This window comes from Phyllobates terribilis, unplaced genomic scaffold (genome assembly GCF_046119375.1).
Source record: "Phyllobates terribilis strain yellow unplaced genomic scaffold, ASM4611937v1 Scaffold_3__8_contigs__length_932513732, whole genome shotgun sequence".
NCBI lineage: Eukaryota > Metazoa > Chordata > Amphibia > Anura > Dendrobatidae > Phyllobates > Phyllobates terribilis.
In genome coordinates, this window is record NW_027362763.1 from 112,418,903 (window position 1) to 112,441,996 (window position 23,094).

Sequence of the window (23,094 nt, forward strand, 5' to 3'; positions counted from 1 at the left end):
AATACCCGGATCCGGATCAGATGGGAGTTGTAGTCGCCGAGTGGCTGTGACCCGGTCCGTGCCCAGGGTGTCAAGCTCAGTTGTATGTGGCAGTCCTACAGATGTTATTAAGTTCTTTATTGTCGACTACGCCACCCGTTGTATTGCGGTCACTATGGCCGCCGCTGCAGCAGGGTCCGCTGAGGCTGATGGTGTTGGTGCAGCTTTTGGTATTATAACCCCCAACGGGTGGGGTATAGCCTCAGGGGGTCAGGTGCAGAGGATGGGGGTTGTGGTGGTGCAGCATAGATGAGACAGAGTCGGGTTGTGCAGTTTAGGGTATTTACTTACTGCTGATGTTCTGGTCACTCCAGCTTCAAGTGACCACCCGAGCCGTGCTGCGTCCACCAGGTCCTGGACTCGGCCAACCCCCAAGTAAGTCCGGAGCGTGACCCTGAGCTCTCCTTCTGTCCTTTCCTCTGGCCGTCCCCACCAGGGATCCACCTAGGTCCAGCTCCCTCGGGCCTTCTGTTGGGAGACCCTTGGCCTTGGGTTCCCTGACCCTCCACGTGGTCTGCCTTCGGGGTGGATGTGGTGGGTGGCCGTGGCAGACGCTGCCCACGGCCTCCGGTCTCTGGCTAGGGTGTGCTTTTGCCCCCACCAGTTTGGGATCCGGTACCCTGTTGCCGACTCTTCACCCGGGGATTGAATTTGGGTTCTCAGAGTCCTCTCTTTTCCTCCTCTGGGTCTTTCCTTCTCTGCTCCACTCTCTCTCTGCAGGCTCATCTGGACCTCTGCTTCTTACTCTGACAGACTGACCCTGATCTAAGATGGTGCCCACCTTATATACTCCCTCTATGTGTGAGCTCAGGTGACCAGCACCCAATGAGCTCCTAACTTTACCCAGGCTGCTCCCCCTATCTGCCCCTACACTACTTGGGATGTTCCACCCCCCTCCCACTCCAGCCAGGGACAGACACGGTCGTACCTGCACATTTCTAAGTGGGAGTACCGTCGGCCTGCCCCTCGGAAATGGGATGTGTGTAGTGCATGCAGCCTACCGAGCTCAGGTCCACACTCCATCCTTACCCGGGAGTGGAATATCACACCTCTGGTTTGAGGTGCAATACCCCTGTAGCAGCCGAATCCTCAGGGTGCTACATTCCCCCCTGTTAAACCACAGCACGTCCTCGGGCTGTAAGAACAAAACATGCCAAAACTTACAATTTTTTTTTTTCCATAAGAACATAATAAAACATATAAAACATTAGATATTTATATATATTAATAAAACTTTTTCATAATAAAACATTCTTGTCCTCCTCCGGTCACTGTGCAACTGTTGACCGGGCAAAGTGCGACAGTCTTTGGAACTCGTGGCTTTCCTGTAAAACCAGTAGGGAGCGCTTTAGGACGCGCAACTATATACAGGGGTAGTTGGCCGCTCTCAGTCCTCGGTCAGTGGGGATAGGGAAAAACGGGTAAACAGTTCACACATGCTGGTCCCAACGGGGACTATATTATCAGCAACAGTTTCTTTGGTACCCCGACGGGTAACTATGTACAGCTTCTACTCTGCCGTACTCAACGACGACGTCCTCCTGCTCTTTCTTTGGGGATCTTAGCTTCAGACCCGTCCGGGTCCTCTTGCTCCTCCTCCTCACACCGCAGCTCCTCTTCTGTCAGGCGATGCACATGGAGGGCGTAAGGTCCTTTGGCACACTTGTGCCGGGTAAAGGTGACCTCGTCCCCGATGTAAAGGTCACGACCTCTATGCCCCTCCGGCAGATGGGACTCCACGTCTCTGCGCGTGACAAAGACGTCGCCGGGGGTGTGATGGTCTCTGATGAAGCCCCACCCGTGCTGCATGTTAAACTTGATCACAGTCCCGGTGGAAGGGGGACCATGAGCTGCACGGGGACTCCTCCTGGTCCGGCTCTTCTGCTCGGCGCTCCTTATTTGGGCTTGTTGTTCCCGGACCCGCCTTTCTCTCCGCTCCCTCTCGAAGACCTCGAGTTGTTGGCGGCAGCACTCAGCACGCTCCGCTGCAGCTGCCCGAGTCTCCTGAGTGAACCCCATGAGATCTTCTCCGGTGGGGTCCCACTCAAACTGGGCTTCTTCTAGCGGGGGCGAGATCCTCTTTACGGGCTTTGGAGCCGGTATCAGGGGTTCACACATGGGCCTTGCCCTCTGGCGTTCTAGTTCGTAGTACTCTTGGGGCCAGATGAAGGGCTGCCCGTCCGGGCACGTGTGTTGGGCGAACAAGTTTTCTCCCAGATGCGGCACTCTTGGTCTTATGGGCGCGGTGGTGGTGGCGCCCGGGTTGCCCAGGCCTTGCGGCCAGGCCTGGGGCACCTGGAAAGTGAAGGGCACCGTTAGGACGGCGGCGCCCTGGGCTACTTGGCCCTGTGACCAGGCCGGGGGCTCCGCGGAGGTAGGGGGCGCTGTTGGTGATGCGGCGCCCGGGTGTACTAGGCCTTGCGACCAGGCTTGTGTTACTTCCTGCTTGGCCACGCTCGGGGTCATTGCGCATGGCGTCACAGGGGTCGCGGCGGCGGCTTCCGGTTGAGGCCTAGTCTGCAGCAGTGGCGTGGCGGTTACGGGCACGGCAGGATAGACTTCGGGCTCTGCGACGGGGAGCTGGGGCAGGTACGCGGTTTCCCGGTTTGGGGTATAGACGTCCCCTTTACCTGCCTCCACTCGTTCGGCTCCCTTCTCGGCGCCGTCTCCGGCCTTCAGTCCTCCCGCGCCATCCTCAGAGGCGGTCTGTCTCCTCGTCTTGGGTGGCGTGCTCCGCTGACGGGTCTCGGTCTGCTGGGCCATCTCACGGCTCCACTCCGCCAATGTCTCTCGCTGCACCCGGGCCATCCTCCTTGCGAGGCCCTCCAGCGCGGTCTGCGCACACTCCCAGTCTCGGGGAAGCTGTGCGAGGACCTCCACTAGGCCTAGTGGGGTCGTTGCTTCCAGCAGGCTCCTGACCAACGGGTCGGTGCTGCTCTGCTCTCCTTCCACTGTTTCCAGCAGGCTCCTGGCCAGCGGGCCGGTGCTGCTCTGCTCTCCCTCCTCTGTTTCTAGCAGGCTCCTGGCCAACGGGCCGGTGCTGCTCTGCTTTCTCGCCATCTCCGGGTAAGCTCCTCCGATACTCTTCTCCAGGCTTCTTGCCTCCGGGTGCGCTCGCTCCAGACTGCTCCAGGCGGCACCCATCTTCGTTCTTTTCTTTCGTCTCCTCCCACTTCGAGGGCGGTCCCGGGGCAACTTGGTGACTGTCAGCTCCAGGGGCAGTTCTTTCACGCTGACCGACACCTCTAGCATCACAGTCTCTGTTGGTGGGGGCGGTTTCCACTTTTGGCGCCATTTTCGGTCCTGGCCCACGATGGGAGGCGGCCTCTTACCACCCTCTGGCACGCCCATAATGGCGTCCGCTCTGGCAAGGCGGGAAATCCTTGGAAATGGCGGGAACCGCTTCCCAGTGGCGGGAAACTCTGCAGATGGCGGGAAAAAGCTGTTAATGGCGGACAACCGGCGGGAATCGACTGGTGATGGGGTCCGATGGCGGGGACCCTCCGGAACCGGCAGGAGACTTCTTTTTGAGGTAAACTTGCACTCTTCTTCAGGCACGCAGTACCCGGGTGTTGCGGGCACGTAATCCTGCCGACTACGCCAAAGTTGACGCACCCCCTGGGCCATATTCTTTAGGGGGAATACCCGGATCCGGATCAGATGGGAGTTGTAGTCGCCGAGTGGCTGTGACCCGGTCCGTGCCCAGGGTGTCAAGCTCAGTTGTATGTGGCAGTCCTACAGATGTTATTAAGTTCTTTATTGTCGACTACGCCACCCGTTGTATTGCGGTCACTATGGCCGCCGCTGCAGCAGGGTCCGCTGAGGCTGATGGTGTTGGTGCAGCTTTTGGTATTATAACCCCCAACGGGTGGGGTATAGCCTCAGGGGGTCAGGTGCAGAGGATGGGGGTTGTGGTGGTGCAGCATAGATGAGACAGAGTCGGGTTGTGCAGTTTAGGGTATTTACTTACTGCTGATGTTCTGGTCACTCCAGCTTCAAGTGACCACCCGAGCCGTGCTGCGTCCACCAGGTCCTGGACTCGGCCAACCCCCAAGTAAGTCCGGAGCGTGACCCTGAGCTCTCCTTCTGTCCTTTCCTCTGGCCGTCCCCACCAGGGATCCACCTAGGTCCAGCTCCCTCGGGCCTTCTGTTGGGAGACCCTTGGCCTTGGGTTCCCTGACCCTCCACGTGGTCTGCCTTCGGGGTGGATGTGGTGGGTGGCCGTGGCAGACGCTGCCCATGGCCTCCGGTCTCTGGCTAGGGTGTGCTTTTGCCCCCACCAGTTTGGGATCCGGTACCCTGTTGCCGACTCTTCACCCGGGGATTGAATTTGGGTTCTCAGAGTCCTCTCTTTTCCTCCTCTGGGTCTTTCCTTCTCTGCTCCACTCTCTCTCTGCAGGCTCATCTGGACCTCTGCTTCTTACTCTGACAGACTGACCCTGATCTAAGATGGTGCCCACCTTATATACTCCCTCTATGTGTGAGCTCAGGTGACCAGCACCCAATGAGCTCCTAACTTTACCCAGGCTGCTCCCCCTATCTGCCCCTACACTACTTGGGATGTTCCACCCCCCTCCCACTCCAGCCAGGGACAGACACGGTCGTACCTGCACATTTCTAAGTGGGAGTACCGTCGGCCTGCCCCTCGGAAATGGGATGTGTGTAGTGCATGCAGCCTACCGAGCTCAGGTCCACACTCCATCCTTACCCGGGAGTGGAATATCACACCTCTGGTTTGAGGTGCAATACCCCTGTAGCAGCCGAATCCTCAGGGTGCTACATCAGCGCCGCTCCCCGGTCCTCCCTTCACACCCTAGGCGCATGGATGTCAGTGGCGCTGCCTGTGCGGATACTTCCGCTGCGAGAACCCGGGACATGAGCGGGCGCAGCAGAAGTATCTCGACCCGCAGCGCCGCTCCCCGGTCCTCCCTTGACACGCTAGCCGCTGATGTCCCCACTGTATCCGCATGGTGTTACAAAGGTCCGGACATTTGTGTTAAAAATCGCTGATTGGTCGCAGGCGCTGCCCGCGACCAATCACCGATCTTGGCGCCACATTTAAATATCGGCCGCGACCAATCACCGATCTTGGCGCCACATTTAAACACCGCTGTGCTGATTGGTCGCGGGCGCTATTTAAATGTTGCGCCCAAATCGGTGATTGGTCGCGGTCTTGGCCCGCGACCAATCACTGATCTTGCCGCAAAAGTTTAACACTACTGTGCTGATTGGTCGCGGATGCTGCCCGCGACCAATCACCGATTTGGGCGCCAAATTTAAATATCGGCCGCGACTAATCACCGATCTTGGCTCCACATTTAAACACTGCTGTACTGATTAGTCGCGTACGCTATTTAAATGTGGCGCCAAAATCGGTGATTGGTTGCGGCCGATATTTAAATTTGGCGCCCAAATCAGTGATTGGTCGCGGGCAGCGCCTGCGACCAATCAGCGATTTTTAACACAAATGTCCGGACCTTTGTAACACCATGCGGATACTGTGGGGACATCAGCGGCTAGCGTGTCAAGGGAGGACCGGGGAGCGGCGCTGCGGGTCGGGATACTTCTGCTGCGAGCAGTCGCTCATATCCCGGGTTCTCGCAGCGGAATTATCTGCACAGGTAGCGGCGCTTCGCGGTCCTCACCAATACGATTCCGCTCCCCAGTCCTCACCAATACGATTCGCTGATTGGTCGTGCTCTCCGCCCGCGACCAATCAGTGATCTTGGCGCTAAAGTTAAACACCGCTCTGCTTATTGGTCGCGGCCGCTGCCCGCGACCAATCACCGATTTGGGCGCCACATTTAAATAGCGGCCGCGACCAATCACTGATCTTGCAGCCACATTTAAACACTGCTGTGCTGATTGGTCGAGGACGCCAGCCGCGACCAATCAGCAAGATTGGCGCCAAATTTAAACAACGCTCTGCTGATTGGTCGCGGATGGCAGCCGCGACCAATCAGCGAGATTGGCGCCAAATTTAAACAACGCTCTGCTGATTGGTCGCGGTTGCCAGCCGCGACCAATCAGCGAGATTGGTGCAAAATTTAAACAACGCTCTGCTGATTGGTCGCGGACGGCAGCCACGATCAATCAGCGAGATTGGCGCCAAATTTAAAGAACGCTCTGCTGATTGGTCGCGGACGCCAGACGCGACCAATAAGCGAGATTGGTGCCAAATTTAAACAACGCTCTGCTGATTGGTCGCGGATGACAGCCGACCGCGACCAATCAGCAAGATTAGCGCAAAATTTAAACAACGCTCTATTGATTGGTCACGGCCGCCAGCCGCGACCAATCAGCGAGATTGGCGCCAAATTTAAACAACGCTCTGCTGATTGGTTGCGGCCGCCAGCCGACCGCGACCAATCAGCGAGATTGGCGCCTAATTTAAACAGCGCTATCTCCCGACGGCAACTGTGAACGGAGGACCGAGGAGCGGCGCCGCCGGTCGGGCTGCTTCTGCTGCGAGCAGCCGCTCATCTCCCAGCTGCTCGCAGCGGAAGTACCCGCACAGACAGCGCCGCTCCCCGGTCCTCACTAATACGACGCTGATTGGTTGCGGCCGCTGGCCACGACCAATCATCGATATGGGGGGCAAATTTAAACCCCGCTCTGCTGATTGGTCGCGGTGGCCGGCCCCGACCAATCAGCGATTTTGGTGGCAAATTGAAACACCGCTCTGCTGATTGGTCGCTACCACCAGCCGCGACCAATCAGCGATTTTGGCGCAAAATTTAAACAACGCTCTGCTGATTGGTCGCGGACGGCAGACGCGACCAATCAGCGAGATTGGCGCCACATTTAAACAATGCTCTGCTAATTGGTCGCAGTCGCCGGCCACGAACAATCAGCAGTATTGGCGCAAAATTTAAACCCCGCTCTGCTGATTGGTCACGCCCGGCGGTCGCGACCAATCAGCCATTTTGGCGTCAAATGTAAACCCCACTCTACTGATTGGTCGCGGTGGATGGCCACGACCAATCAGCAATTTTGGTGCCAAATTTAAACAACGCTCTGCTGATTGGTCGCGGTCGCCGGCCGCGACCAATCAGCAGTATTGGCGCCAAATTTAAACACCGCTCTGCTGATTAGTCGCCGTCTCCGACCGCGACCAATCAGCAGTATTGGCGCCAAATTTAAACTTCGCTCTGTTGATTAGTCGCAACCACCGGCCGTGACCAATCAGCGATATTGGCGCCATATTTAAACACCGCTCTGCTTATTGGTCGCGGTTACCGGTCACGAATAACCAGCATTATTGGCGACAAATTTAAACACCGCTCTGCTGATTGGTCGCGGCCGTGACCATTCACCATTATTGGCGCCAAATTTAAATACCGCTCTGCTGATTGGTCGCGACCGCCGGCTGCAAATAATCAGCATTATTGCTGCCAAATTTAAACCCCGCTCTGCTGATGGGTCGCGTTCGCTGGCCGTGACCAATCAGCATTATTGGCGCCAAATTTAAACCCTGCTCTGCTGATTAGTCGCGACCGCCGGCCGTGACCAATGTGCGATATAGGCGCCATATTTTAACACCGCTTTGCTGATTGGTCGCGGTTGCCGGCCTCGACCAATCAGCGATTTTGGCGCCAAATGTAAACACCGCTCTGCTGCTTGCGCCCGGTCGGCCGCATACCTATTCTAGAATACCCGATGCGTTAGAATCGGGCCACCATCTAGTCTTTAATAGTTACATTACCACAAAGCAATGATGGGGGGATAGTTATATTAGGAAACACCGAGGTCCGTCACTGCTGTGAGTTATTATCTCTGTGGCCCCAGATAAGCGGAGAGTTCAGATAAACGATGGCTGTGATTTAGGGAAGTGCTGGGATCTTATGCTGGTTTTTCCTATAATCGGACATTATAGGGCAGAGTCGGACAGTCCACAGTGACGGCCTCCATTCCTCACCGGTCACAGACACTGCGGGAACTTACAGAAACTTTTCGGAAAACTCTGATTCCTGGGATGGAGACTCCACCTGAAGCAAAAAGTGATATAAAAAGCGAGAGGGACGGGGATGGAAGGATCAGACTGGAGATCCACCGGAATATAGAGCGACCAGAAGAATCAGGATGGTCCTTACAAGGACATCTCTCATCCTTGTGAGTATTATAGAGACCATGTTATGCTATTGTGTTCAGTAAAGGAGATGATATCCAGAATTCAAATGTTCATTCCAATAGTCTGGAAAAAGTTCCATGATTTATAGCACTTGCAAGTATTTGATAAAATAATAGTTAAAGGAATTTTCCTTTGAAGAGGTAAGATTATATTGAATGATTTTATGAAATCAGAAGAGGAGAAAGGCAGGACTCTGATCCTAAATAGTTATTTTAAAATGATTTTTCAGCTCGGGGTTAATAAAACAGTTTATAAATGAAAAGTTCTATATCTTTCTATTATACTTTGGAGCCGATTCTTTGCTGACTGTTTTTTTGCCGAGTTTTTGGTGTTCGGCACCTTTTATTTTTGTTTGTGGCGTATTCATCTTAACATTTACACCTTTTGTTTCAGTCCCTTTTTTATGTTTACGTCCTTTTTTTGTTTGTTCGCTTCTTTTTTTCGCTACATTTCGGAGTTTAGGGTTTCCAGATGTTTTCATTTGATTTATCATTTGTGACTTTTCAAAAAGTCGCACATTTTGTTGCTAATTTTCTCCAACCTCTCGGAGTGATTTGATGCATCACTAAAATCTTGCCCATATTTTGCAACATTTTAGCAGAACATTCAACTTTTTAAGCTAAAAAGTTGCAAGACAGGTTAAAGTAAAAAGCATTTTATGATTTTGAGCAAAGCTGATGAAACGTTTGGGCCATTTTGATGACTTTGGCGCAATGAAAACCAAATGACAAAAAAAAGAAAAAAAAATGCAAATGATAAACTGGACCCTTTATGTTTCAATTGCTCCCAATTTTAAAGATATTAGTTTGCTGTCAGTGAATGAGAACACTGCTGTTTCCATTCAGTAAACCTGTCTGTATCTAGTCGAGAAGCGGATACAATTGTATCCAGTGCAGACAATGCTCTGTAAGCAAAACTCCAGACTGATACATTGTAACAAGCTATTAGATTGTGGCTGATATATATTTTGCTCAGGAGCATTTTCTAGACTGGATACAATGTATCCGCTGAGAGCAGGAGCAGCAATGTGCAGGATTACGGCCTCCGAATGGAAACAGAACCGTCCTCATTCACTGACATCAAACAGATCCTGAAGATGGTGAGAGATGAAACACAAAGTGTAATAACACAAAGATGTAGAAGATTTCATTTATTCACTGATTTACCGCTGCTCCCATCACTAGTGGTGACGTTACATTTCAGGACAGAACACATAATATTTGTAATTCCCCCTCTAAAGGAAGATAATAGACTCAGCCTTGTTAGAGGGGTTATAAGAAAGGGTTTTATATATATAATAAGAAAACAAACCAAGTATTGCTCACCCTCCCCGGGTCTAACTCCAGCTTTCCGACACTGCCTGGTCTGTGCTGATTGTCTGCAGTGCTGACATCAAGTTGACAGCATTGCAACCAATCAATGAGCTGAACACAGTCATGATTGGCTGTAGAGTTGTCGATGTGATGTCAGTGCTGCAGACAATCAGCAGAGATCCGGCAGCAGCGGAGAGCTGGAGTTAGACCCAGGGAGGGGGAGTAATACTCAGTTTGTTTTGTTACAGCCACTGTAGCCCATGATAGTCACTATTCTGAAAGGGGACAACCCCTTCAAGGCAAACGTCATCTGCACAAGACAAGTTTCCCCTATTTTTGGAATGATGTGAATTATTCTCCATGTTCTCCCCATCTTTCCCTATCTCTCAGGTGGCCGTCCCGGTCTCCTTCAGCTCGTCGGCCTTTCTACCAGAGGAGGATTTGCCCCATAATCAGGAAGGATCTAGGGGTGAAGAGCTCCCTCTAGAGGGCAGACAGAGATGTCCTGGAAGAAGGAACCGGCACCTGCCGACCAGTATGACAGTGGACACCAGTCTGATTGACAGCAGCTCTATGGACGGCTCGGAGCAGATGGAGGACGGTCACACCCGCTCTCTGTCCCCCTGGGAATACAGGTAATATCACAACCTGTCACATTACAAGCAGCGCTGAATAGTGATACAGTCCGGTGGAGATTCCCGGAGTCTCCTGTAGAAGGACGTCTAGTAAAGTATAGAAAGAAAATAATCTTTTCAGTAGAGTTACAATAGCAGGGAATAGCTTGTCGGGATGTTTTTATAACCCCTTTAGTGGAGAATAACGTCTTCCCATCTTCTAGCCGCCTCTCGTTCTTCTTTTCCTGCCTACAAGCTCCCAGTAACCGTTCAGAAATCTCCCCTGTCCCCAAATAGACTTCAGGGGAGGAGGGAGATGCAGCTGCAGTTATTAGAAATAAAACATGAAGGAGAGAAGCTGAGAGCGCACGGCGCGGCTCTGACATCACCCAGAATAACCTTGTATGGAGGGAGAAACTGGAGATTTATAGAGCAGAAGACTGAAGAAAAAGCCTCGAGAATCTGCAGGATAAGAACAAGGAGCGCGGACATGGACCAGGTGTTACACAGCTTCTCTCACTGTGTATTTTTATTCCCAGTCTCAGCACAGATACCATCAGGTTCCCTGTCGTCATTGCCGAGGCCGATTGTCTGACTTTTGCTTGTGTAGACACTGATGGCCATGAAAGTCCAGACCTGATCTGCAGCTTCTCCTACAGACTGGAGGGCGAGGTGGTGACTCTGGGCTGCACATGTGTCAGACCGACCATCAGCTATTACTGAATATGTGGAAATATGGATGATGGACGCCTGATTGTCAACTTTTAAAATTTCTTGAGAATTTTTTATTTAAATAATAAAATAAAAGCAACTTTAATTTTTTTATAGTGTTATCTCTGGTTACAATAGGTTTTGGGGTTTGGTAGTAGCTACTTGTCCATTACACAGGTCCATGTTATGGTGGAACATACTGGTATCATCAGAGGACACATGCCCTATATTCTCATTGTATAGGGCCATGCTGCTCCTTCAGGTGTCCTCAAGTTCATATGGAGGCATCTTTTCTTCTTTAGATTCCAATACAATGTTTCTAGGGAAAGTTCCTCCATAAAAAGAAATCTAATATGGCAGAACGTCTGCAGCTCCGTAATATGAGGGAATCTGTGTGACGCTCTACAGGCGATGTGCAAATGGGCCTTCACCTTAAAGGTTTGGAACAAGATGGTGAGTTATCACTTATCCATAGGACAGGGGATAATTACTGATCGCTTGGGGCCCAATCACTAAAGACCCCACTAATCCCAAATGTGGGCTCCATAATGAATGGACTGGAGGTCAAGTATGCGGACCCCTCATTGTGTATGGGATTGTTGGATTGCCGAGACTAGCGCTCATTCTCAGGTTTCCAAGACACGGACAAGATGGCGGATCAGACTATAAATTATCTTGAAAGTTTCTGACATGGCTGAAAATCAGTTTTTTGGCCATTATAAAATACTGTGAGGCCGATATATTAAGACTAAAGTTGTGCACGGACTGAAGTAGCATTACTGGCAGAAGAAACGCCAACGCTCTTGCAGAATTTGACAGGTGGACATAGCCATGTCCCATCCAGTCTCGGCTCCTCTCTAGCTCTGCCCATTTTGGCGGAGTTTCTTCAAACTAGCGAAAAAATTTTTAAAAGTGGGAACATTTCTGTACAACTCCTCTTTGCTCAATTTTTTTAAAAAACTTTCAAAGCAGATTACTCCAGTTTTCTGATTAAAAAAGCTATGATGAAAGTTTTTGGTAAGTCCATTACTACACACCACCAAAAACCCACCTCTCCCAGGGGCTTGCCTATAATAAATGCAGGGTTTACTGTCTCCTTCGTGCCCTAGAGACTAGGGGAGCCAAAAAGGTCCCTTTGTCCCATATGCAAATGTGGCACCCAGGGGATGGGGACTACTCGGCGCCCGGGCCTTAATGCCTGGTCTTGGGGGATGTCGCGGTGGTCGGCTCCCGGGCCCGTACCCTGGGGTCTCTCTTAAAAAAGGGGAAAATGAAATGTCAAAGTTCGTGACGCCACCTGTGGTGTCTGGTGAGGATCACCAGCGCTGCGGCAGTCCACTGAGGCCGGTGTTACGGCAGCTATGATGGTGTAGCTCCCCACAGGTGGAGCTAGGCCTCAGGGCAGCGATGTTTGACGAGGTGCACAATATGGCGGTGACCCAGCCGGGTCCAAGGAAGAACAGGGGACACACACACACGGTTTGCTTCTGTACCTTTTACTGGTGGAAATGCAGGTACTGTCCGGAGCACTGTAGGGTGAGGGGTGCACTGCAGGACTCTCCCCAGTGAGCAGGTGTAGGGCCTCCTGTTTCTTCGCCGCTTAGTGTTAGTCTCTGGCCTGCCTGGAGCTAGGCCTAACTTAGTCTCTGTTCTGCACCGGCTGATCCTGTGGTAGGGCCTTCTGTTGGAGTACACACTCCCTGGTATATGGGGCCTCGGTAACTCCTGACCCTGGTATAACAGTCAGCGTTTGGTATTCCTGGGACATGTAGTTCGCCAGGGGTTCTGGTTGTCTTCTGCTGGGTGTAAAGAATCCCTGCAGACTCGGACCCGATGTCCGGTATATGGTTCCTGGGGTGAGCCGGTAAAGCTCCTCTGCCCCCAATGCTATTTACTCCTCTAGCCTTCGGCCTACTCAGGCCCTCACTAGGCTATACAAACTGGCAGTTGGTTGGCTGCCTCTTCTGCTGCTCTCTGAGTGTCAGCAACGCTCCTAGCTCACTTAACTCGAGCTGCTTGAGTCTGACTGAGCTCCACTGCAGACTGACCTGTTTCTCTGTGTCTCACTCTGCAGGAACTGGCTGTGGACTCCAGACTGTTCTGTCTCCACTCTCTTCCTGAGGAGAACTAACTCACAGACTCACTCCTTCTGTGTCTGAGCAGGAACTGCTGAATCACTCCACCTTCCCTATTTATATCCCTATCGGGCTCCCTCTGGTGGTCTGAGGTGGAAGGTGGAGGTGTGTGTATGCTGTGAGGGACTCTTGTGGATAAAACCTGAAATGCACCCCTCCAGGATCTGTGGCTCCATGCGCAGCAGGGCGTCACATAAAGACTCTAGATTATTACTACTAATAGTCAGTTGGAGGAACTGATGGAGATTTAGCATCTGGGCCCTCGAGCTTCTGGATACATCACTGATCACCCTTATACTAAAATAAGGATATGGCAGCATCATCTTCTGTCTCAGGCTCTGGAAGACGTGTGAAGGTAAGGAGTAAAATGGGTTCTGAGGAAAACAGGGAAATCCTGGAGCAAACCTTCTGCAGGTGACAACTCGTGAGCAGATTTATCTTCCAGCAAAGCGAGAACTCAGACCGTAAAACCAAAACTACACAGTATGGACTGAAAAACAACAATGTGGTGGGGTCACTGACCAAATCAACTCAATAAAGGACGCGTGGATAAACCTGAAGCTTAAGTGAGGATTGGGGAACATGGCAGGGATTGTCGAGACCTATAGACTTATCCAGTACTCAAGACAATGACTGCCAAAAAGTCCACCAATGTCTTCACTTACGTGTGTCTATGTTATGACTCTTCCAGGGTCATCTATTTGGTCTCCGACATGTCACTTGGTTCATGTATTGCCCGTATTGTGTTATTATATAAAACACTGGGTCATTGAGAGGAAGAGGAGCCGGAGCTATAATGTGCACCAGGGCTAAGGAACAATTAGGCCACGTGAGCGCAACATGCAGCCCGGGCTCCACAGTATGTAGATGGACGTGCCACAATCTCTGTCCTGAAGTCCTTGTGAGATCCGGGTCAGCACCCGCTATCGACTGCTCCCATGTATCTTTTCTGGCTTGTGGCTTAAAGTGATGCCCAGCATGGACAAGACAGCACTAATGGCACACAATGTGGCTAGCATGGCATCAACGGCAATGTTATGGAGGCACTGTGTAGCTAACACTGTTATGGGGGCATTGTGTATGAACTGGTCAATCATCAGCACTGGAGGTCCTATGTAAGTAGATCCCACCATTCACCAGGCACCTAAATCAGAGGAACGTACCGCCCCCTACTCCAGGTAGAAAAATGTAAAACCGTCCATGTTGTTAATATTGTGTAATATAAATGATTTTCCTGCAAAAGTTGCTGAATATTCTCTATTATTTGCTGTTATAAATTTGTTATTAGTCATTATTATAGGTGGAGATTTTCTTACTGACCCCACAGCCCTAGTGAGAAGGGTGGTTGCAGAAGTGATCACTAGAATACAGAAGGTTATGTGACAGTGGGGATGTGACCCCTGGGCTCCCCAGGACGCCCAGCACCGAATCCAACTGGTCCCTGTGCATAACACTTATGTAGAGCCATATTAGGTAAAAAGGTCCTAGTCTATGGATAAAATCTATAGATCAGAACATGTTTTTTCTACATTGACCGTCATTCTTAGGTGTAACAGAATCACTGGTCCTCGCATACACTTTTGGTTGAGGTTTAGAGGATTAATGGGAGACATGTAACAGATATTCTCCTGTTTGGAGCCCACCCATCAAACATGTATAACGTATAGTACTGACCCCCCATAAATGTCCATTAAATCCAAAGGGACATTAATCAATTTGAAAGTTTTATTTTTAAATTAAGAATTGCATGGAAGGACGAGGAGATGTTCTTGGAGGAACCTCCTTCTTCAGCAGATGTTCCTTGCTGGTCAGGAGGCCACATGTAGATTGTACCAGTCCTTCCATACAGGTACAGCATTGATGGTGGACGCGCTGTACTTTCCTCAGGACGCTAGACGTGGCGGTTTTCTGCCCTCGCGATGTTTATGGAGCCGCGGTGACAGACACCAAATAAGCAGCTTTTTCGGATGGAGTGAGCAGCCCTGGATAGTCCACGACGGCAGGAAGAGATCACCCGGCGGAAGAGAGAACCTATGAGAAGAGACGTAACACTGATGTCAGTAACAGGACTCCAAATCAGAGGACACGGCTGTGCTGTCACTGTGGCCGGACGCCAGAGGAATCATCCATACACAGGTGACCCTTAATAACATGACATTACTTGTAGTGTGCCTCAGTGTTGCCTTATAATCAGTTATATAAACCTCAGTGTAACATTGAGGCCATAAAGGGGTCAGTATGGGCCATATGGGGCAGTGGGCGCAGGATTCGGGTCAGTTTGGAAGAAGACTAAAAGGCCCCTTATAACTTTTAATGAATAAAAGAATGGAGATTTTTACAGAATGAACTGCTTATTGCTTTATAGGGAGAAAAAAGTAGTAATTTTCTGATCCTTTATGTGCACGTTCACATTACACGTTTTGATCATAGGCTGTAATAGGATGTCATATAGACCTGTACACACCTGACAATGGGGAGGACTCGCTGTCCTTAGCAGTAAAACACTGCTTGTCTACATCAGGTTTGGAAGGGGAAGATTCTTGCTGCCTGTTTGGTAGAAGAAAAACATATAAATTACAAGTAAAAACAATAAGAACACCCGTCTGCAAGGCCGGTTAGGACATTTGGATAACATGGAGGAGGCACCCTGCTCAGGACCCACTTCTATCACTAAGAATGGAGAATCGCTAGTAATATTGGCCTGTAATGAGTTGGAAATGATTGACTGGTCGCAATGATTGGCTGTTATCGCCAGCGTTATCACAAGCCAGAACCACAGTGATCATCAATCATGGGGTGGTGGCGCTGGATGTAGTACTGAGTTACACTTATATTACAGTTCATCTTCTGATATATCAAATCCAAACCCCATAATAATAATTTACTCACATATCTGAGTGTTTTGCACTCTCTGGGGAATACACTGGAGGTGGCTTCAGTTCTTGATCGTTCATCACCCTGGTATTGGTGGAACAGAGCTAAAACATAGAGAAAAATAAAATAAATATCTATTTAAACTTTATTTTAATTATAGGTTTTATAGATCTTACCGGTCACACTTACTTTAGAAAGCCTTTGAGACGATGATATAAAGTTCAGGCTTTCTGGCCAGTCATTGTCCTCGCTTGTGTCCCCCTCATCTGAATCAATAAGTTCATAATTGCTACATTGAGCTGCAAGGTATAAGTGTTATTAGAGATTATTGGCATAAGATTCAGTCACGGAAAGTCACCATTTTATTACTAATAATGATGGGGACTGGTTGTCACATATAATGAAAGACAAGACACACAACAGCTTTCTGCAGATAACGTCTCATTCTACTTCCAGGTCCAGATGAATTACACCCCAGAGTACTGAAGGAGATCGTAGAAGAAATTTTAGAACCACTCTCCATAATCTTTGAAAATTCTTGGAGAACAGGAGAAGTCCCAGAAGACTGGAGAAGAGCAAATGTTGTTCCTATCTTCAAAAAGGGGAAGAAGGTGGACCCAGTTCATAGGCCGGTGAGTCTGACTTCTATACCAGGAAAGATCTTTGAACAAATTATTAAACATCATGTATGTAAGTACATGGATAAGAATGAAGTGATTAACCAGAGTCAGCATGGGTTTGTAACTAACAAGTCATGTCAGACTAAATTAATTTCCTTCTATGACAGAATCACTGACTGGGTGGATCAGGGAAATGCTGTAGATATAGTATATCTTGACTTCAGCAAAGCATTTGACAAAGTATCTCACACCATCCTTATTGAAAAAATGACCAAGTATGCAATGGACCAGGCAACTGTTAGGTGGATTCATAACTGGCTTAGTGATCGGACTCAAAGGGTGGTTGTAAATGGCTTCACATCCAGCTGGATGAATGTCTCAAGTGGGGTACCACAGGGCTCCGTCCTGGGACCTGTATTGTTCAACATCTTTATCAATGATTTAGATGAAGGAATTGAGGGTAAACTGATTAAATTTGCTGATGACACAAAGCTAGGAGGGATAGCTAATACTAGAGAAGAGAGAGAGAGGATTCAAAAAGACCTAAATAAACTGGAGCAGTGGGCAGCAACCAACAGAATGGTTTTTAACAGGGAAAAATGCAAAGTACTACATCTGGGCAATAAAAATGAAAAAAGCATATACAAAATGGGAGGAATAGAGCTAAGCAACAGTACATGTGAAAAAGACTTAGGTATACTAATAGATCATAGACTGAACATGAGTCAACAGTGTGATGCAGCAGCAAAAAAGGCAAATACAATTCTGGGATGTATTAACAGAAGCATACAGTCTAGATCACGTGAAGTCATTATCGGTCTTTACTCCTCTTTGGTCAGACCTCATCTGGAATACTGTGTACAGTTTTGGGCACCACATTTTAAAAAAGACATAGACAAACTGGAGCAAGTTCAGAGAAGAGCGACCAGAATGGTGACCGGTCTGCAAACCATGTCCTATGAGGAACGGTTGCAGGATTTGGGAATGTTTAGCTTGCAAAAAAGAAGACTGAGAGGAGACTTAATAGCTGTCTACAAATATGTCAAGGGCTGTCACATTGTAGAAGGATCATCTTTATTCTCATTTGCACAAGGAAAGACTAGAAGCAATGGGATGAAACTAAATGGGAGGAGACACTTATTAGATATTAGAAAAAAAATTTTGACAGTTAGGGTGATTAATGAGTGGAACAGGCTGCCACGAGAGGTGGTGAGTTCCCCTTCAATGGACGTCTTCAAACAGAGGCTGGACAGACATCTGTCTGAGATGATTTAGTGAATCCTGCTTTGAGCAGGGGGTTGGACCAGATGACCCAGGAGGTCCCTTCCAACTCTACCATTCTATGATTCTATGATTCTATGACTTACGGTCAAAGTAGCCGGTGTCCTCTTCTGACTCAAAGTCAGGAATGAAATGCGGCTCCTTACTTAGAAGACTGTCAAAGTCCATGCCACATAGGAATGGATGCATTTTGATCTCTTTAGCTCCTCCTGGGAAAGGAAGACAATAAAAAGTGATATAGACATTATCAGACAGACAGCTCCATATCTGAACAGTTTATGTTAATTTGAACTGAAGACGTAACAGAGCTGATGTGAAGAAAACTTGCTGAAAGTCAGAGCATGAAGAAAGGGAATGAACAAGCATGTAAAGCAGAGCACCTCAGTGCTGATCCTCAGGGGCGTGATCATTTATCTGGTCACAGAGGTGAAATAAGTCATTATTAATACTATTATATACATTACCTGTCCCAAGTCTATGTGCCGGATCTTTTCTGAGCAGCTCAGTGATGATGTCCTGAGCATCAGGTGGAGGAGTGCGATTATCAAATGTCCAGGTTATGTCATCTGTTATATTAAAAGAAAATGTTACAGAAAATAAAACCTCTTCATTTAGTTTATTAAACCAAAAATCTTTTGTATTAACACAACAAGTAACTAAACCACAGAACCAATCTAAGCAAATAACAATGATACCACACAGCATTCAGATTATTTTACTTACCCCTTAATATACTGCAGTAAGTCTCATATTTGGAATCCCCATGAAATGGTACACGGAATAGAAGGAATTCGTGTAGGATGATCCCTACCGACCACCAGTCCACAGGCCGCCCATAGCCTTCCTGTAAGATGACTTCAGGGGCGATGTATTCAGGGGAGCCAGCAATCTGGAAAGCAACAGAAGAAGGAGATGAGGAGCTGAGAAAATAATTGTGACGAATAACATCAGAGGAAAAAGTTTTCTAAATGAGAAGATATCAGAGAAGGAGAAATAGATGAGGAGAGTAAAGAACAAGATCCTGTAAGTAAAGCCGACCTCATCATCACGGAACTCTCTGGTGACGTCCTCGGTTGGAGCCTTGTAGGTTTCTGATGTTGGTCTCATGAGGCCGAGTTTGGAAAGTCCGAAGTCCGTGACTTTAATATGACCAGATGCCGATACCAGGAGGCTGTGAAAAAACAGACGGTGTCAGCCCCAAGTAATAACCCATAGACTTTATGACAATCTCTAACTTTCTTCCTCCTAGAGGGGGCACTTACTTCTCAGGCTTCAGGTCTCGGTGCACCACGCCAAAGCTGTGCAGGTATTCCACAGCCAGGACTGTTTCTGCAATGTACTTTCGGGCCAAGGGGACAGGTAAAGGTCCATAGATGTTCATAAGACTGCCACAGTCTCCTCCTACAGGAGAAAGCAAATATGACAGGAGAGGGTTTGTTACAATGTAAATTACACATGATGCGTGTGAATGAGAAATAAGCGGAGACATTGGGGCAGGATGTCACACATAGAGATATACTGTGTAATAATGCAAAAGAAAAACAATGGAGCATACCCTAATAGTAACTAGGACTGCGCTGAATGTCTATGAAGCAAAACCACAAATGTGCAAAAGCTGCAGAAATAAGTGCAAGGAAACAACGTCCCATATAAAAATGTGAAGCTATACTATGTATATACATGTGTATGTGCAGTATATGTGTATATAGATGTGTATGTGCAGTGTGTGTGTCATGACATGATTATATTGAAATAAGTTTTTTTTTATTCAAAAATAAATGTGGATTGTTGTTCATGAGAAAACAATAAGGCATGCCCTAAAAATAAGCCCTAACCCATCTTTTGGAGCAAAAAATGATATAAGACCTTGTCTTATTTTTTGGAAAAACACTGTACAAACTGTTAAAATTCAGTCAAACCCTCCTTTATCTATAGTGAAAATTTCTGCCACATAATCATTTTTCTGGCATTTTGATAACAGATAACTTATAGTAAAAGCAGTGTGGACATGTAACCATCTATGTGGTCACATTCTGCTTATGGAGAAGGTCCTAGAGATGAGCAGACCAGCGCTGGATATAGATACGATGGATATGTCCTACCTGGTACATACTCCATGACCATGCACAGATGACGTGTAGTTGGAAAGGAGCACAACATGGAGGCCACGAAGGGACAATCTGCGAATGTTAGGATGTCCCTCTCTAGAAAAGCCCGTTCAAGTCTTACTGGATCTTTCAGCTTCTGCTTGTCCAGTTTCTTCATGGCGTATAACTGTTTGGAGTCTTTTTGGCGCACTAAGTGGACGGTTCTGAAGAGGAAGAAAATCTGTGGTTTATAATGTATTCTTACTAATAGTCTGTCTATAGACCTCATCACATCTCCTGTACTAATGGTGAATACTAGATGTGCTGCCATCGCTACATAGATGATCTCCACTGGGAGGTCCTCATCCGTGTCACATCCTGACTCACTGGAAAAGAGACAATTAGATGTGCACAGAAGAGATGAGCGAATAAATTACAATGGATTAGAATTCTACTCAAATTTTACATTTATCCGCATTGGCCAAAATGGCGAAATTTTTGTAATTCTCTTCCTCTTGGATTCGGCAAGATTGTGAACGTTGGCTACTATTTTCTAAACCTTAAAAGCCCTTCAAAATGTTAAAAAATAAACAAACTCTTATACTTACCTCTCTGGCCCCTCTATCTCAACCTTTTGGTCCTCACTGCACTTTCAAATCTGCTGCCAGTGCTGAAGGCCAAAAAAATGTCTAAGGCTGAGACAGGACTTCTGGCATTGATGACGTCTAGGAAGATTCTGCACAAACGCATAAAAGGTCATGGTGGCATGACATTGCAAATCTTCGTGCGCTTGCATAGAATCCTCCTGGACCTTCTCCAAACTAGAAGTTCTGGCCCAGCGTGAGCGGCAGCAATCTGAAGATGCGGTGAGGATCGGACAGATGACGCTGAGAAGCGGAGGGGTCGGAGAGCTGAGCAGTGAGGTGAGTATGAGTATTTTTTCCATTTTGTACATCTTACATTTATTAAGATCTGGGGTCTGGAGAGAACCCAGAGCGTAATAAGAGATATTACATTTGCCGAGTGATAACTACTACGTGAATCGCTTTTCCCAAGAAAGTCTGCACGAAAGGCGAATGTGAATTATGCCAGATCCGCTCTTCTCTAGAGAACAGGAATGTGGACTCCTATAATTCCTCTATGGTAACACTGTACGGGCACAGAGACAGAGGGATCGTCATAAGGAGCCCTATAAAACGTATATTATGCCGACATCAAGCTCACCCAAAAGCTCCACAGCTGAACTGTTTGATCTGTTTGTAGTCGCTCTTACAAGGATTTCTCCCTGGGTTCAATGATCCGATCAAGGCCTAGAAATAATAAGAAATGGCATTAAAGCATAAAATCTGCAGAAAGATAAAATCTGTGGATGCAGGAACTTCTCCTGTATATTATGTGGACGTGATACAAGCCGGACCCCCACAGACACCATTATATATAGGGGATATCCCCCATACACAGACATCACTGTACTGCAGGGGAGGAGACGGGAGATCACACAGCGGGGGCAGGAATAATAATGCCGCCATCACACACAATAGATCTGATCTACATGAAGAATAGGGATATCCCCTCGTCATATGTGGGATAATATTATAAGTGTAATTCACCCCCGTTACCTGATGATACACAGGCGTCTCCGCTGATACTTACACTGGCAGATTCCTGGACCTCGGGGGTCTCACATATTCCACCGTCAGTAATTGTCGGCACAGATATTCCTATAATAATGAGGAGACGTTTTGTATTAGACGATATCAGTACATAATAGATAACATCCATATAAAGAAGGAGATGACACGGGCTCTGTACACGGTGTAATACTGGTATATGGGATTCTGCACACAACGTATATATTTATGGCTCCTCCATAGATGGATATTCTGGACCATAAATGGCCATTGTTCAGGATCTGATTAATCCTAGAACAATTACATGATCGGGGACCTAGAAGCCTCCTTGTACATGATGGAGAAGAGCACAGAGGAGAGAAGCAGAATTACCTGCCTCCCTCCATTATAGTCTATGGGGGGCTCCGGAGCGATCACCGGCCTCGTACAGAGGATGGAGAGTAAATCTACATGTTCTCTGCCGTTCTCTATAATATCTCGATATTTGAATGTAAGAATATTAGATGAGTGCTCACCTTCCATCAGATCAGTGTTCAGCCCTGGCTGACTGGTATTAGGGTCCGGGATAGTCAGGTTTTCCCCCTCTTCAGAGTCACCTTCTGATGTTTCCTGATGGTCACAATATGTACAATTAATATAACATTTCACAAATACTAAATCACCGTATACAGTCCATCCTCGACTTACAAACATCTGACTTAAGAACGACTCCAAGATACAAAGGGTTGATTATGAAAAAAAAAAGCTAATATTCACCACTCTCCTCTCCGGCCACCCGGCTGCTCACCACCTACCGTCCAGTCCCCTTCTTTCCAATGTCATGTGCCGCTTCTCCGGTCTCTTCACTATAGTCCATGACTTCTGGCCACATTCAGGACCTAGATTTCACTGCTAATCATAAGGTCATAAGGACGAGACGGGAAGTCCTGCCCCATAGTGAAGAGGCTGGAAATGTGGCACACTATGATGGAAAAAAGAGGACCAGGTGGCGCACAGCGAGCAAAATATTATTGTTTTTTTTCACTCTTTCCATTTTACATTCAAATTTGGGTTACAAACAAAACTATAGGATTTATCTAGTTCGTAACCCAAGGACGGCCTGTACATAAGGCAGGAAGTACTAAACCTGGATCTATGGGATAATCTCATTACTGGACGGACTATACATAAGGCACGAAGTACAAAACCTGGATCTATGGGACAATCTCAGTATTGGACGGACTATACATGGCCGCTCCCTCCAGAAAATCAACATGAATATATAAGGGACTTGTATCTACAACTGTTCTCTAATAACTTCTATTGTCAGAACTGCAGCATTTACAAGAATGAAGATTGTAATGATGAAGTGAGACAGAGGTGGAAACACAACCTCTGCATCGCTGAGTACAGAATGTCACTACAGAGGGTTGAGCTGCAGAGACAGGCGGCCATAGAACATCCTGCGCATCTGACATCATAAATCTGCCCCTCTGCTATATGACGGCTAATCTGGAAAAGATCAGACCAGGACGTGTGATATAGAAGGTGATGGATCCTTACCAGACGCTCCATTGAGCCGGCCGGACGCTCCAGTACATATAGGACATTTTGGGCCAGTTGTATAATAAAGGTCAATTCTCCACTTGTGGATTTTTCTTCAGCCTATAAAGATGGAA